Below are 12,826 nucleotides of genomic sequence, written 5' to 3'. Positions count from 1 at the left end.
TATTATCCAAAGCTACTTCAAAGATGTTGGCTTCATGTAGCCAATATGGAGAAGATTAATTTACCATTTTGTCCACAAATCCAATCCCTAGTACATAGTTGCACCTCAACATTTGTGGGAAGAATAGAACTTCAAACCTTTTGAATGACACGACCTCAAAGAAAATCTTTTTGGAAAAATATCCACCCAACCCCCACCCCCCACCACCCACTCCCCAACCAAATCGAGTACCTAACGATCACCCGAACGCACTATCTTCACCTACCCATCCCAACTCCATTGAGTCTATTTCATAAATGACTACTTTGTACTTTGAAGACAACCCCAAAAAGTGACTATGTTTGTAAACTAGCCATTTTTTAGAAGTGACAAAAAATGGCTATTTTTGTAAATTGACCATTTTTATGAAGTGACATAAAAATGGTTATTTTTGCAAAAATTTATTTCTTGGAAAACGACCGAAAATGCAAATTTGCAAAAATAAGCAACTTTTTTGTCATTTTTCAAAAAATGGCCACTTTACAAAAGTAGCCATTTTTGTGTCACTTTAAAAAAATGGCTACTTTACAAAATTGACCACTATCTTGGAAATGGCACATTTCAAAAATGGTTATTTTAATACTTTCACAAAGAAGCTATTTTAAAAATGGCTACTTTTGCAAAGCGATTAGTTTTTAAAGTAACTACTTTCACAAAATGACTATTCATGAAAATTGACTACTTTCAAAAAGTGATTATTTTTAAAAAGTATCTACTTTCACAAAGTGGCTATTTTCTAAATGACTACTTTTACAAAGTGACTATTTTCTTAAGTGAATACTTTTGCAAAACGTCTATTTTGAAAAGTAGCTACTTTTCGCAAGTAATATTCTAAAAAGGACTTTTGTAATGTGATTACTTTTGCAAAGTTGCTATTTTTTGAAAGTTACTACTTTCACAAAATGTCTAGTTTTGCAAAGTTGAGAGATAGGGGTGGTGGTAGGGAGGTGAGAGGTAAGAGGCCCTTGGGGGTAGGTGGTGATAGGGGTAGGGGTGGGTCTGGTTATAGGGTGGGGAGGTAGGTAGTGGGGGTGGTGGGGGTGGGGGTAGGGAGGGGGTGTTTAAGGAATTTGTTTTCTAGAGAAAATATTTTCCAAAACATTTTGACCAACCAAACAATTTTGGAAACATTTCCTTCATACCAAACACACTCTATATGTTGTGGGTTTTATCCATTTTACCCATTAATTTACCCATATTTTAAGTGGATAATATGGGTTGACCCCATATTAAATGGATAGAAACCCATTTAAAATGGGTTGGATACGCGATAACCATATTTTTAACCCATTTTGCCACCTCTACTCAGGAGGAATAAGAATTTTTTCTTGTTGCGAACGCAGTTAATACTCTTGGGTTGGGTCTCCAATTTGTATGTTGCAACTCCTATTAAAGAGTCGGGAAAGAAAGTACGCGCCTTAAACACCTTGAAACGAAGACAAATTACCCTTTCCTTTTCTTTTGGACCAATGAGTGCGAACTTTGAGTTCCATGTAGCAGTGTAGGAATATTTGGTTTTCTTAGATTGGGGTGTCACTGCTGCTAAGTGTTGTAACGGGTCTTCATCGATGAAAATTTTCACATAGAATTTTCCATTCTTTTTTGTATTAAACCAAGCAGATTCTACGCACACGAACAATAATCTAGTACTCCTTTTACCTGAGGAACTCTTCATGGTAATATATAACCCACACTAGAAGGAAGGAAAATAAGTAATGGTGATTTCTCAGGGTAAAGTAACCCTCATATATATAAGATGGATGATTTTCGTTACCTTACTGAATTAGGATTTCCCGGAGAAGATATGTCTAAGCCAAAGTCAATTAGGTTTTAAAAGACTAATTTATGGAATTACTATATGCAAATATATGGAGTTTCGGATAGAAGTCCTAGTCCTTGGGAGATTACATTTAAAATAGGTTTTTGATTGAATCCTAATTTTTTCTGAACATTTCAATTCCTATCAAGTTAGACAATAGCTTAGCTTTGTATTTACCATCACGTAAACTGGAAGGGAAGGGGCGGAGGGGTAATTGTTTTAGAATAATACTAAAATTAGAATGACCTATGTGTAATTAACTCGAATATTAATGTGAAAGTGAGCAAAAATAAAATCTATGCCCAGTCGAAAATTAGAATGACTTATGTGTAATTAACTCGAATATTAATTTAATCTAGAAGTGAGCAAAAATACTTTCATTCAAATAACTTCAAAATGTACGTCCATATATATCACAGTTCCAAAATCCAACGAAGCTAACCTCAGTGATGTGGCGGTCAATCCACTAATTACAAAATCAGTGTTAATTAACAAACTAAAATCTTGTCAACAGATTTGAAACGAAAATCGGAAATTTTGAAAAACGTAAATCCTCGCTCCATACATTTTTGTTCTTCTCCTTCTCCATTCGAACTACGACGATTTTTTTTTCTTTGATTTCAGTGGTGAATGTTGATCAAAATGTAGATACTCTTGGATTTCTCACTGTCTTTTAGGTGTTCTCGGTTGATTTAGCGTTTAGGCTTAATGGCCTTTTTGGCCAAAATCTGAGACGCCAAAAAAAAAAATATATGGAGAAAAATATTGTTATGAAGATCTGAGGTGTTAGGCGAAAAAATAAAAGGTGCTTCTGAGTAGCAGTAAAAACTGTGTTCTACTATTGGAGAGAAGCTATAAAATTATGATTCTTCAAGAAGCAAGGCGGCACACATGCAGTTGCCCTCATTTTTCAATATTTAAAAAAAAAAAAAAAAAAAAAAAAAAAAGGAAAAGGTCTAATAATGGGAGTTGGAAATAATTTTTGTTAAAAAAATATTATTCACAAAATTAATTAAACAAAAAAATATATCATAAGAACAAATTAGTTAAATTATATTTTCTTATATTAGTAGTAATAGTTAGCTGAAAAAATTATAACAAAAAAAAATTAAAATAAGAGGTAAGCATAGTCACAAAAGAGGTAAGTTAAACAAAATCAAATTAAAGGGGAGGTTTATGTAAATATTCTTTTAGCATTTTGGCTATAATGACTTTGTTGATATATCACTCTAACTTGAGTGATCTTATTGATACAAAACAAAAATGAGTGACTTTAATAATAAATTTGCTAAAATTGAAAGACCTTTTAAGTTATTCACACTATGTGTGTGATCTCTTCTAGTCATTATTCTATCTCCCACTAGTCAGACGAGCATAATTTGCTAGCTAGCTCAATCAATGGAGCAAAACGATCGACAAAATCGTCTCACCGTCGGCAATATTTTTTACAACTTCCCATATAAAACAACGGCGTTGGCAATATTCTCAGGCGCTTTAGCTTCTCTAGCTATTATCTTTCTGTCACAAAAACTGTCCGGCCATCATGCATCAACCCAAGTCTTGGTGTTTTGGTTCATTTCAGCCATCTTTTTAACTGTCTTCACCGTCCTGATAATTTACTTAGCTGTTCGAGAGCTGCGAAATGCTTTATTTGGAGATCATGGCTCGCATGAAAGGTAGAATTGCCTAATTAGGCTTGTTCATGGCGTAGTAACAAATTGTTGTTTTTTTTCAATTTGAATTGGACTGACTTATAGTTACCTTACAACAAACTTTGTCGAAGCATCCCTCCCTGCACATTTTTATTGTAACATCTCCTTATCACGTAACATTGGTCTTCATTTCCCATTACATATACACAGTATCAATTAATCAATGATTAATTAATGTGAATTCTTACTTCATTAATTCACTAAATCATAAGAAGTTCGAATTGATTTGGTGTAAACGGCCGGTAGCGCATATAAGTTTTTACTGTGTTAGAAAATTTCATTCGTAAAATATATACGAAGCTATTCTAATTTCGTATTCATATCCAAGAAGAACAAGAGGAAGCAGAAATCAGCCTTCTATGTTTAGATTATACCGCCGCAGAAACAAAAGAAGATTTAAAGTCGTTTGGTCGATGCTTAGAGTTATACAGGTATTAGTAATGTATGGATAGTTATGCAAGGTTTAGTTAGGTAGGGATTACTTATGTAGGAATAGTTATGCATGATTTAGTTATTCAAGTATCAGCTATTTCAATTTTTACCTTGCATAAAATAATATATAAATTGACTCATAATTTATACATGTTTTTAGTTATTTTGGATTGTAAAATAATATTCAAACACCGTACTTGATGTGCTGAATTTTATACAATGCAATTAAAAAGCTACCAAACAATTTGATATTAACTATGCTAGTTTTAATACATGAATAATTCCTTTCCTGACCAGCAACCAGATGACCCCTAAGTGCACTGTTTAAATGGAATCAGGGAATTTTATAACTTGTTTGGTCAAGTTATGAGAAACTAGATATCAAATATATACCCCTGCTTAAATTTAAGGGGCTGATTTTCATGGTGTTGGAAATTTGAATTTGGGTCATCCATGTGGGTCAACCCAGGTCCATATATATACCAGATGACCCCTAAGTGCACTATTTAAATGGACTCAGGGAATTTTATAACTTGTTTGGTCAAGTTATGAGAAACTAGATATCAAATATATACCCCTGCTTAAATTTAAGGGGCTGATTTTCATGGTGTTGGAAATTTAAATTTGGGTCATCCATGTGGGTCAACCCAAATCCATATATATATTATTATTAAATAAAATGAAAAAAGGGAAAAGACACAACTTTTGGGAAAAGTCCCTAAAAGGTGTATCTCGTCAAAAAATAAAAAGGATTCTGGAGAGAAATCAAGTTAATTTTTTCCTCTGCTTCCTTCTCGAAATATATAAAATAGAAAAACTCTCTTCTTCTTTTGGTGAAGAACTTCTGTGGAAGATTCCTACTTTATTCATGGAGCAATCTTCTTCTCTCAGAACTCAGGTACGTCATAGACTGTGAATATTTATGGTGTAGTTCGTGTTCTTAACTAGGGGTGTACAAAGTAAACTGATCAACCGCACCAAACCGATAAACCGAGAAAAAAATCCGACCAGTGGTTTGGTTTGACTTGGTTTGGTGTTGAAAAAAAAACCCGACCATAATTGGTTTGGTTTGGTTTTAGCTAAAAAAAGTCAAACCGAACCAAACCAACCTGACATTATATGTATTCAATTTTATATATAAAAATATTTATTTGTAAAGTAATTTATAAATATTTTTTTAAACTTTTTCGTAATTTTTTTAATCTATTTTCATATTATTCAAGCTTGAACTTAGAATTTTGAATGTTAATAAGTTTTATATCTTATGGGTATAACTCATATAAAGTCCAAACCAGAACCAACTCAACACTAATACTAACAAAAGACAACTCAACACTAATACTAACAAAAGAAATTCAATTTACCACTAGGAATGACAATAATGTTGGATATTTATTCTTTAGTTTTGCATAATTGGTTTAGAGAGTGAAAATACATAACTTAAGTTTTTTTTCTTGTCATGTAATTAACACTTATTAGCCATACTTATTTTAGCATGACTTAGTATTTTTAGATTATGATCATTTTCTTTATGGCTTATTAATTAGCAATATTTATTTTAACCGATTTTATTATCTTTTGTTGAATATTTTAATACAATGTCATCACTCTTCTCACAGTTTGTGTTATTTTCTTATGAAACAGCTTAATTATATAGTTGTATCTTACTAGTAGGACTAAAGAAATATTTGAAGTAAAAGTTATATATTTTGTATCAAGACTATTTCGAAAAAAATCCCGAAAACCCGAGAAAATCGAATAACCCGAGAAAATCTGAGGTTGAAAAACTCGAATTTTATTGGTTTGGTTTGGTGTATAAATTTAAAAATCCGACATAATTGGTTTGGTCTGATGTTTAAAATATCCGAACCAACCCAGTCCATGTACACCCTATTCTTAACATGTGATTACACTATCAACTAGTAAAACAAATATTGAAGAATCCTAAGAGAACTATGTGTTCTTGTAAATTGTGTATTTTCCTTCACATGAAAATATAAAATAAAGCCCTTTATCTAATTTGAAGCGATGATTTAAGCTTTGTTTTATAGGGCGTTTAAAAAGTATGACTCTTTTTTTTAATTTTCATTGACTAAATTTAAAGTTCTCATTTGATGCGATACATAAATTAGCCCACTATGACCTACTACGTGTAAGTAAGTAGGTATATTCTAGCCAGGCTAAGATTCTAGGAGACTAATAGCCTGTTTGGCCAAGCTTCTAAAAATAGCTTATTTTAAAAAGTAAAAAAGTACTTTTCAAAAGTATTTTTGGCTAAAAGCAGTTTGTGTTTGGCCAATTAATTTAAAAAGTAATTTTGAGCAGCAATTAGTGTTTGACCAAGCTTTTAAAAAGTGCTTCTATGTGTTTTTTTCTCAAAAGTACTTTTCAAAAAAGTGCTTTTGGGCAAAAGCTATTTTTTTTAGGCTTAAAAAAAGCTCAAGCCATATTTCTAAAAGTATTATTTTCTCCCAAAAGCTTAGCTAAACACCTCACTTTTTTAAAATAAGCTCTTTTAAAAAAAAAAAAATACTTTTGGGGGAAAAATAAGCTTGGCCAAATAGACTATAAATTTGTAGTTTCCCTTCAAAGCAGAAGCATACAAAAAATTAAGTCTTTAAAAGAGAAACAGTTTCATAAAAAGTTTATACAGTATCTACCAAAGTATCCCAAATATGATACCGACAAAGACTAATCCCACGCATTTGTTGACGATATATATATATTTATCAGCAAAGTCACATAAACGTACGTAGTCTCTCTTAATTTTCACCTCATAAGTAAGCGGTAAAAGTGTTAATAAACAATTGTTGTGTTTAGTAAAATAAAAATGTTGATCAGCTATTTTTTTTGTTGCTAGAATGACTAAAATACCCTTTAATTCTGGCAAAAAATTATAAATTTCAAAGTATCCGTGTAAATAAAAGAAGGAACGACTGGTATGAAATGAAGAGGAAGTTAAGAGTTTTGTTTTGGAAAAGATATTTGAGAACTTAAAAAATATTAACGATAAAATAATAAACTACTTGGTCAAACCAAAAGTGCTTATAAGCTGAAAAATATAAGTTGGGGATGATAGCTTATGACTTTTGGTTGATTTGACTTATAAGTACTTTGGTGTTTAGCAAACGAATAGAAATAGGGCAATCTGCTGAGTGTTAAAGATTGAAGAGCTTGTTTTGAGGGGAAGAAATTAAAGAATATATAAAAGTAACGGAATAATATTCGACATAATATAATATGAATAACAATATATAAATCCTAATTAATCCTTAAACGACTCGCAATTAAAGGAATCCTAATTAATCCTAGCTAGTAGAATCCTTGGATCTCCTATTGGAGCTTCGGCATCATAAGATCTTCTAATTTTACGACAAAATAATCATGAGCACCATCAATTGATATGTTCTCCTTCACTACTACATATATATCTAACTCTCCCTTTGAGGCCTTATTTTGACAAATCTTAAGACTTGTGGAAGTCTTATACTCAGGAGGAATAAGAAAATTTTCTTGTGAACGTAATTTCCCTGATGTAGTACTCTTGTGCTGGATCTCCAATTTGTATGTTGCAACTCCTAGTAAAGAGTCCGAAAAGAAATTACGTGCCTTAAACACCTCGAAACGAAGACAAACCACCCTTTCTTCTGGAACAATTACTGCAAACTTTGATATCCATCTAGCATCATTGGAATATCTGATTCTCTTGGATCGGGGCGTCATTATTGCTTGGTGTTTCAGCTGGTCTTCATCGATGGAAATTTTTACATAGAATTTTCCATTCTTTTTTGTATTAAAAAAAGCAGATTTTATGCACACATACAGTAATTTAATATGTCTTTTGTCTGAGGATCTCTCCATGGTAATATATAACCCACACTAAAAGGAAGGACGGAAAATAAGTGATAGTGATTTCTTAGTTCAACTCAACACAACCCTCATATATGATGGATGATTTTCCTTTCCTTACTGAATTAGGAGTTAACCCAGAAGATCAGATATGTCTAAGCCAATGTGAATTAGGTTCTAAAAGACTAATTTATGGAGTATATACGAATAGAGTTTCGGATAGGAATCCTAGTCCCGGGGGGGTTTACATTTAAGGAAAATTTACTTGCCATAACTACCTCTAAGACTTATTCATGAATTATAACTACCTTATTTTTTATTTAATTTTTGTAGCTTTATTTTTCCAAAATTACATTTCATAACTGGTCCAGTAATTTTTGAAATACATGTACCTCTCTATTCTCCCTCACTACACATTTAAGATTTATCATCTTCTCCAAACCCCAAAAAAAAAAAAAAAAAAAAAAAAATCTCTCCCCTCTCCCCTTCCCTCACTGCCGCCTCTCTCCCTCTCTTTCTCTATCTCCAGCCTCTCTTCTCCTTCCCCTCACGTAGCCCTCCCTCCCTTCTCTATCTACACCACCCACACCGCCGTCAACACCACCACCACCACCACTATTACTACCATCTCCATCTCCATTTCCAAACTCGAAAAAAACCTTAAGGTTCTAGTTCTTCAGATCTGAACTCCATATGCTTCAATCTAGGATTCCATTACTCAGGTCTATTATGAAGGTTTTTGGTGGAGGGGAATATTGTGCAAGAGAGAAACTAGATGTGGTGGTGGTTCAGTATGGTTTTTGGAGTGGAGGAGGACAGTGGTGGATCGAAGAAAGGCGGCGGAGGAAGGAGGGGTTTTTTTTCAGTTTGTTGTGGTGGTTCGGTAGGGTTTTTAGAATGGAGCACGATGGTGGATCGGAAGAAAGGCGGCGGATGAAGGAGGAGGGTTTTTCCAGTTGTCGTGGTGGTTCGGTAGGGTTTATGGTTGTGGTGGTTGTATTTTTTTTGTTTTTGTTTTTTTGTTATAGTGTATTTTTTTGTATTCGCTTATTTTTCGAAGGAGAAAATGTATATTCGTCATTTTTTTTAGTGTATTTCAATGTACTGTTTCAGTATATTTCTGTATATTTAAGTGTACTGTTTCAGTATATTTCTCTATATTTCAATGTATTTCTAATTTACGAAACAGTTTCTGATACATTTTCGTTGTATTCCATTATATATACGCTTACTACAATTTTATATTTCTTAAACAATCAACCATATTTCATTGTATTCCAATTGTATATTTTTAAATATTTGGAAGTATTTCTAAAAGTTTGGAATGGAGTAATTTGGAGAGAGAAACGTGGGTTGTTATGAAACTTCAGCCGTTATGCGTGATACATGGTTGATTTAATTTGACTTACCATTTAAAATGAAAGAAGAGAGTATATTCCATAAATACAGCCTCTTTTTACTCTGCCAAATTTTGTATTTTCGTGTATTTCAAAAACGTGAAATACAACCGAATACAACAAAAACCAGCAAAAAACTTTTGAATGGAGTGATTTTGATAGAGAGACATTAGCTGTAATGGACCTCATGAGGTTTGCGTGAATCATGGAACCATTAATACAAATTACCATATAATTTGAAAAAGATTTTTATTGCCATAAATATAGCCTTTTTTTTAGTAAACAATGTATTTGATTTATTTTGTATTTCGTTGTATTTCACTGTATTTCAAAAACGCGAGATACAACTGAAATATAGCAAAAAGCAGCTATGAATTGTAAATCTTCAACTTGTAGCTATAACTTGTTAGAAGCTATTAAAAGGTAGTTATTTGTGTAAGTTTTACTACATTTAAAATAGGTTTTTCATTGAGTCATTCTGAACACTTCAATTCGGAGCAAGCTAGCCAACTTTTAGGCGAATTATATTTCTAATTTTGTTACCCCTAAATTAAAGCCGTATGGATGAATAGCCGATTGTGCAGAGGGAGCATTTCAAAACTATTAGAGCCAGGAGGACCACATAATCAAATGGGTACACGTTCACCAAACAAAAAAAGAGAGAGGGGGGGGGGGGGGTACACTTCTTGTTTGGAACAGAATATAAGTTGGCTACCTTGCTAAGGATTGAAGTGTTCAGAAAAAAATAGTACTAAATGAAAAAACTCATTTAAATGCATTCTCCCTAGTACTGGGATTTCCTATATCCGAAACTCCATATATTTGCATATACTCCATAAATTAGTCTTTTAGAACCTAATTGATCACTTTGGAGACATATCTGATCTTCTAGGCTACTCCTAATTCACTAAGGTAAGGAAAATAGTCCATCTTATATATGAGGGTTACCTTACCCTAAGGAATCACCATTATTTATTTTCGTTCTTTCTAGTGTGGGTTATATATTACCATGGAGATTTCCTCAGGCAAAAGGAGTACTAGACACTACTGACTGTGTACGTAGAATCTGCTTGTTTTAATATGAAAAAGAATGGAAAATTCTACGTGAAAACTTTCATAGATGAAGACTAGTTACTGTATACGGTTAAAACCGGATATGGTCCAAACCGGAGAAAGAGAAGGAGTAGGAATATACCGGATGTTACCCGGTCCTTTCCGGGGAAGGGTCTGTATCGGAGTGAAACGAGCCCCTCTTCTCCGTTATCGAAACGGCCAAGTCCGTTGCTCCGAATGTCCGTGGACGTGGTCCCAGTATAGTCGTTGTTGCCGAGCGACCGTTGGTCCGAATGGCCGTTGCACGTAAGCCACGCGGCAGATGGCGTCCGCCATGGTCGCCCACCAACCACGCGCGTGTCGGACGGCGCCGCCGGCCTAATCCCACCAAATCCGTTCAGAGCTGTCCTTGTTATTATTTTATTAGTTCACATTGTACGAAGCCCATGGAGGCAACACTATAAATAAGGAGCATCCCCCTCCTTTGTGGGGGTTGGCTCCTTCATGCTTTCTAAGAACACTTGTAATAGAATAGCTTATATACACAATCTTTCTCTTAAATTCTGATCCGGTCAAGGCCATCCTGTTCAAGCTTATATTGCATTCTATCTATCAATTGTTCTCCATTGCTCATAAATACTCATATTCTTAAACGAGTCGCCATCGTCAGCCACTTCATCAAAGAACCCTCATACGTGCATTTTCTTTACTCCGCATATATTAAGAACCAAGCACATATCCTATACCCGCTTATAAATTCAATTGACTTATCCGATTTCGGGGTAAACAGTTACAAACACCAAGTAGCAATAACACGCCGATCAAAGAAAATCAGATATTCCAACAATGTTAGATGGATATCAAAGTTCTCAATCATTGTTCCAGAAGATAAGATAGTTTGTCTCCGCTTTGAGGTGTTTAAGGCACGCAATTTCTTTCCCGACTCTTTAATAGGAGTTGCAACATACAAATTGGAGACTCAACTCAAGAGTACTAAATCAGGAGAATTATGTTTACAACCAGAAAAAGTTTGTATTCCTCCTGAGCAGAAGACTTGCACAAGTCTTGAGATTTGTCAAAATAAGGTCTCAAAGGGAGTGTTGGATATAGAGATGGAAGTGAGGGAGAGTGTATCAATTGGTGGTGCTGATGATTACTTTGTCGTCAAATTAGAAAATGTTATGATGCCGAGGCTTCAGTAGGAGAGCCCAAAGATTAATATACTAGCTAGGAGATTCGTCTTGCATAAATTAATTACTAGTCTTTTCAAGATTAATTAGGATTTCTTTTTCTTATGATACTTCATATATTGTTCTTCTTATTATATTATGTCTGATATTCCTCAATTCAATGTTTACAATTGTTCATTGGCGTTTAGTTTCTTTTGATATATGCTCTGCTTTTACTTCCTTTAACCTATGAGGCAGTGACAAGCAAACCAACATTATTACTCACAAATTTAACAAACCAAATCCTTTGTTAGTATTAGAAAAGTAAGTTTGTGTTTGAATAATATTTTCAATGATTATTATTAACTGTACTATTACAAAAGGGAAAAAAAAAAAGGACATACAAATATAGTGTTATACTATAGTATATTATCGAATGCAATTAGTATTACTCAGATATAATGATTTAATTTAAACCTCATATATATATACTATAGTATATTATCGAATGCAATTAGTATTACTCAGATATAATGATTTAATTTAAACCTCATATATATATATACATATATATATATATATGGACATAAAGACACACACACTTTAATAAGTACACACGCACACCCAATTACATCTAGTTAAGCTTGGTGCCATTGGCATGCCACTTGCAGAAGTCGGTTACAATCAAGTAATTGGACACACTTTGTGAAAAGATCGACCAAACTCAATCAATTCATCAATTGCTAAAAGAAGCATTTCCCATACGAATTGACTTAGCACAAATTATTTGTCATCAAAAATATAATTATGAGAAGTTACTTTGACAAAATTGCTTATCAAAATCAATTCATCAATTGCTAAAAAAAAAGCATTTCCCATATGAATTGACTTAGCACAAATTATTTTTCATCAAAAATATTTTATGAGAAGTTACTTTGACAAAATTACTTATCAAAATAAACAATTTTTAGAAATTTGATTAAACAATCTCTCTCTTCTCTAGGGCTTCAATAATTTATTGTTGACTCCTCATAACTCTTCTGATTGCTAGAGATTAATAAATTTAAGGGAAAAGATTCAAAAAGTACACCTGTGATATTAAAGGGTCTAACTTCACCTTCCTTTTAAAATTTGAATCAACCTTGCCCTTGTCATTAAGACGTTAACAACCGGCACACGTTTATCCGTATTTTTCAATTCAGCTAACGGGATTATTAAGGCCCCGTTTGGACATGGTTTGGAATTATGGTTTGAAATTATGTTTGGACATGTAATTTGGATATTTTAAGGATTATTTTCTCTTATAGACATAAAAATCCCACAAGTTGTGAAAACTATCAAAACATGCTCTATTCT

The sequence above is a fragment of the Lycium ferocissimum genome, chromosome 2 (assembly GCF_029784015.1).
Source record: "Lycium ferocissimum isolate CSIRO_LF1 chromosome 2, AGI_CSIRO_Lferr_CH_V1, whole genome shotgun sequence".
In the NCBI taxonomy this organism is placed as follows: Eukaryota; Viridiplantae; Streptophyta; class Magnoliopsida; order Solanales; family Solanaceae; genus Lycium; species Lycium ferocissimum.
Note: the sequence above shows the minus strand (reverse complement) of the source record.